At 40.0% G+C, this 5,165-nt stretch overlaps 1 protein-coding gene and 1 long non-coding RNA gene across 3 annotated transcripts in view; one reads left to right on the forward strand and one right to left on the reverse strand.

Annotated features, from left to right (window-relative positions):
* TMEM144 (transmembrane protein 144) overlaps positions 1 to 676 on the reverse strand; it is a 70,139-nt gene extending 69,463 nt beyond the window's left edge. The window contains exon 1 of the mRNA XM_017859695.1: positions 583 to 676. The gene's annotated coding sequence lies outside the window, so the exon portion shown is untranslated. The remainder of the gene's footprint in view (positions 1 to 582) is intronic.
* Positions 677 to 832: 156 nt separating this feature from the next.
* Positions 833 to 3,034, forward strand: LOC108520361 (uncharacterized). Of its 2 annotated transcripts, none has more exons than XR_001882893.1 (3): positions 833 to 1,561; positions 1,756 to 1,827; positions 2,790 to 3,034. It is a non-coding gene; the product is annotated as an uncharacterized LOC108520361 (long non-coding RNA). The 2 variants fall into 2 exon arrangements; XR_001882891.1 differs by having other exon boundaries at positions 833 to 1,497.
* The last annotated feature ends 2,131 nt before the right edge of the window (positions 3,035 to 5,165 follow it).

Genomic DNA, 5,165 nt, shown 5'->3' on the forward strand with positions numbered 1-5,165 from the left:
GTGTGTGTGTGAGTGTGTGTGTGGGTGTGTGGGTGTGAAGGTTGGGGGTACTGCATTTTAGGAAAGGAAGTCCTCACTGAGAGGGAGACATTTGAGTGAAGGCCTGGAGGAGGGAGTGGGAGTTGGGAGAGAGTGTCCAGTACAGAGGCCCTGAGGTAGATTTGAGGAAGGGCAAAGAAGTCACTGTAGCTGGGGTTGCGGTGGTCAGAAGGAGAGGGGTAGAAAATGCAGTTAGAGAGATAATGCGGGGTGGGAAGAATGTGAGAGGCCTCATGGACCTTAGGGACTTTGGATATTTTTCTGAGAGAAATGGCGAACCTCTGAAGTGTTTTGATCACAGGAGATGTATTAGTCATTTGTTACTGGGTAATAAATATAGCCACACAAAATGTAGTGGCTTAAAAGAACACTAAACACGTATTGTCTCTCGTAGTTTCTGGGGATCAGTAATTTGGGAGCAGTTCGAGCAGGGCTTCCTACTCATGGTTTCTCATCAGGTTGCAGTCAGAGCTGGGCTAGGGCTCTGGCCACCTGAAGAGGTGGTTGAGTCGAGAGGATCCACATCCCAGGTGGTTTACTCACATGACTGATGAATTGGCTGTAGCTGATGGTGGGAGATCTCAGGCTTTCTTGATATGGGCCTCACCACAGGACTGCTTGTCTCATGGAATGTTACTGCCTTTCCACAGAGTGAGAAATCCAAGAAAAGGGCAGTGTCCTTGTCCTCTATGACCTAGCATCTGAAGTCACACATCATCCATTCTGCAGTGTTCTATTAGTCACATGGTTCATCCCTGATTTAGAGTGTAAGCAGATTGCATCATGGTGTGGATACCAGGAGGGTGGGGATCACTGGGGGCCATCCTAGAGGCTGACTCAGGCAGAAGAAAGGAGATAATTACTGGAACAATGTCTCCTCATAGGCATGAGTACATGGAATTTAGTGCAAAAGGAGAGGAAATAGCCTTTGTTAGGGACACAGAGGAGTATTTGATAGTAACAGTATAGAGGTGCAGTTAGAGGAAGGTAGGAAGATCTTATGGCAGGAGCTTGTGCACATTCTCATCTAATTTTTTCTCTGTTTCTCAATGAAATAGGAAACAAGGTCTTAGGTCAAGAGTGAGGATTGAGAAGAAGGTGTTTGTTAGACATTCATCAGTATTTCAAGTTTTTCAGTATCTTTTAAGTGATGCAGTGCTCATTGCCACCAACCCTTGTTTGGTCATATTATAAAGGAGGAAAAAAAGTTATATTTTTTGATCATTGTTCTATTGTAAGAAGCACAGCCTGAGCTTTAGTAAAGTGAAAAAGCCCCAACTCTGTGTATATATATATATTTTTTTATTTTAAGGACAGTAATTTTTTCTTTTTGATTTCAAGAACTTTCTATGTTTACAGCCCAATCAGCCTAAAACTACCAGAGACAACCTTTAAACAAACCAATCGAGTTTACTGACTCATTGCGGTGTGGGGTCTGCACAACAGAGCAATTGTGAGGTATCTCATCAAACAAAGGAAAATACGGAGTTAACATAGGATTTTGCTGAAGAGTGGAATTTAGGTGTGATGTAAATGAAGTGATGTTCTATGGACTCTAAGCAAGTATAGTTGTGTATAAAAGGGGTCAACCTCAGCTCTGTACTGTGAAATGGACCTATGGTCCTTGTCTTAGTCCATTTTGTGTTGCTATAAAGGAACATTTGAGGCTGGACAATCTCTAAGGAAAAGAGGTTTATTTGGCTCTCTGTTCTGCAGACTGTACAAGAAGCATGGCACCAGCATCTGCTCCTGGCGAGAGGCTCAGGCTGCTTCCACTCATGGTAGAAGGTGAGGAGAGGTGTTGTGTGCTGAGATCATATGGTGAGAGAGGAAGCAAGGAGGGAGGAGGGAGGTTCCAAGCTCTGTTTAACAACCAGCACTCTTGAAAACGAATAAAGCAAGAACTCACTCACTGCTCCCTACCCCAGGGAGGGCATTAATCTATTCATGAGGCATCCACCCTGATAACCCAAACACCTCCCATTAGTCCCCACCTCCAACACATTGGTTTGGGGGAAACAAACATTCAAACCATAGCAGTCCTGTTTTCTTGGAAATGAAGTTAAAAAAGATGTCAAATGTTGTGTCCTGAGACCCATTCTTTGAAGCTTTGCACAGGGGCTGTAAATCAAGTCTTCACTGATCACAATGACTTAACTCCTCCAGATAAGACTGAGATGTTTCATTCTTATTGCAATAATTTTAAACAGCAACGCATCTGATAGTCTATGATTTCAGAGAATAAAATTTCTCAGTAAGTAAGCAGTAGTCCCTCTAAGAACTGGGTTTTTAGGGCATTTTATGACTGCAATATGTATTTGGGAAAAATATTGTTTTCTGATAAATTTGCACCTAGCTTAATGGGCAGCTCTGGTTCTAGACTCACGAATGTCAGGGACATTGCTTTCTTGGTCCAAGTAATTTTCTCAGACTATAGTCTATAACTTACTATGATTCTAAACATTGAAGAATAAGTCACTGTCACTTCCTAGGTAATCTGAGTCAAGACATATAAAGAGTTTGTAGTTCATATTTTAAATTTATAATACAAGAAGTCTTCAACAGAGTATGTATATAGAACTAGATAGTTTTTAAATGTTAGTGACTAAATTACAGTGCCTCCCACAGCATGTTTACTGGAACTCAGCATCCAAGTGTCCCACAATTAGGTTTGCCAGTTTCCAACAGGAAGCCTCAAGGTGCTCAGACTCCAACTGTGGCATCTTCAAAGTTTTTCTTTCTGGTTCTAGCTTGCTCTGGCTAACAACCACTATCATCAAAGTTGCCTGAGGAAGACCTCCTGTTGCTGCGACTGACGGGACTCTTGATGGAAGCCCTATTCCTATGTGCCCATGGCTGCAGCTCCCCAAGGGAGCAGGACATTGTTGGATTCTCTAAGAAGCTCAGAGGAAGTCACTTCTCACTGTGGTGCCATATGGGACTTGAAGTCGTTCTACTCATGCTCTGTTTTTCAGTGAAACTGCTTTTGCCTCTGTCTTCTGTGCCATGTCTCCTGCAATGAATTCCCAAAACTTAAAGCAAACAAAACCAAAACCCAAAGCGAAATAAATAAATAAATAAATAAACCGAACAAATCAACTAATATAAAAAAAAAAAAAGAAGAAATGAAGTCAACATTCTTTGAGATCCAGCTGTGATTCTACCTTGCACAATGATCAAACCACAACACGTAACTTCAGCCCACAGGTCACTGCAATTTTGTCAAAAACAAAAGTGCCTTGAAATTGTATAGTTAAAGACCTCATCTGTTGATTTTCTTAAAAAGAAAACAGGAAACAGCCTGTCCAGGTAATTCAAAATCTCTATCTTAGAGACCAAAAACTGCTCATACGGTTACATTTAAATAAAAGTTTCTACTTGATTTTACTCATCAACAATTTTAAAACTCTTGAGTCCAATCTTAGCCAGGACATCCTTTTGCATAAGTAATCTTACAAATGGCCCCCCTCTCCCCCAGTGAATGACATGGCTGTTCCTACCTTGCTTGTTAGCACAGCCATGTGATTTTCTTAAGCAATGTTCCCCAGTCAGTGGATTCACAGGGTGAGAGAGTTGGTATAATACCTGTGGTGAAAAGACAGAGGAGAAAGCTCATTGAAGGTGCTGATGAGAGTATCATTGATGAGATTCATCAAGGGCCCTAATAGGGCTGGAGAAATAAGTAAGAAAAAAAGAAGGTACTGATGGAAAAGGCTTCTAAAGAAAGACTTCTCAATGATATATAACAACATTAACCATAACTACTAATAATTATTGAGCCTTTATTTGGGAAGGCACTGCAAAAAGAGCCTTATCTGCATTATCTTGTTCAATTCTTAGAACAGCTTGCTGAGTTACATACTATTATTTCCTCCATTTTATGAATGAGGATTCTGAGTCTCAAAGAGTAACTTGCTCAGATCCATGTGGCTAATAAGTGGTACTGCTAGTTCTTAAACCAAATTTTCTCTGATTTCAGTGCTTGTTTTATTAGTTCTTAATATGCTTTCCAAAATATTGTGAGATATGCACCTTATTCTGAAACTTTTAATTAGATCTGAAATACACATGCAAATAAGTATCTATAGAAGGTGAAAACTGTAATGTGTCTTTTTACATGCACTTCCAAAAACTATCTAAGCCTGCTTCATCCACTACCCCTTCTCTCTCTCTCTCTCTTTTGTTTCTAGCTCCTGAGTCCTCCATTTTGACTCTCTTCCCATTATTCTTCCACTTTTCAGGTGGATGACCCATTTTCAAACTTATCCTGATTTTTACCTTTAGGATTTTACCTGGATATTATTCGATTTCATGAACCAAAATCACCAGTAAGATACAGCTTAACAATTGCCAAATATTAATAATTGTAAGAAAAAATCAGATATGCTTGAAAAAATTATCAAGCATAAGCTATGAATTGATATGGGAAGTTTACTAGTGAAAACACAATAAAAATTTGACCCACATGAGGGTCAAAGATTTAACACAGGTAACACATCCAACATGAGGATAAAATGTAGTGTTATTAGTTTTGTCATAGTTGATTTGTTCTTTCTCTACACCTGCTGGTAAGAAGAAAAAACATTAACTTTGATTTAAAGCTTAGTTTGATCTGTTAATTTAGGCAGAAGCTTTATCAAAAGTCTGCCTTGGCAAAAAGTAAAACACAAACAATGCTCAGTTATTACACAGCCCTCCAACCCCCGAGTTCTCTCCCTCAGGTGGTGTCCCTGTGTCTGAGGGAAGGGGTGGGGCTTACAGAACATTATGAACATAGATGAGTCAGAGTCCTAAGATGTTAGATGCTGTGTCTCATAAATACTCTAGTTTCTAGGACAATGACCCATCTAATTTCTGCCTTGTCTGCTGGCATTTGTGGCTAAAGTGTAACTCTCGCCTTTTGCTCTTATTACTGCATAGAAACTGTCAAAATCACCAGTGGCAGCCAGTTTGCTAAATCCAATGGTTAATTCTCTGTCATTATTTGTGTCACTCTTCAGCAGCATCTGTCACAATTGATTTTTCCCTTCTCTTTCATGTTTTGCATTCACATGGCTGCTAGAACACCACATTATCTTGGTTATTCTCCTTTACTCTCAAAGCTTCTTCATTAGTCTCCTTGAATG

Source organism: Rhinopithecus bieti, unplaced genomic scaffold (assembly GCF_001698545.2).
Source record: "Rhinopithecus bieti isolate Rb0 unplaced genomic scaffold, ASM169854v2 scaffold_50922, whole genome shotgun sequence".
Lineage (NCBI taxonomy): Eukaryota > Metazoa > Chordata > Mammalia > Primates > Cercopithecidae > Rhinopithecus > Rhinopithecus bieti.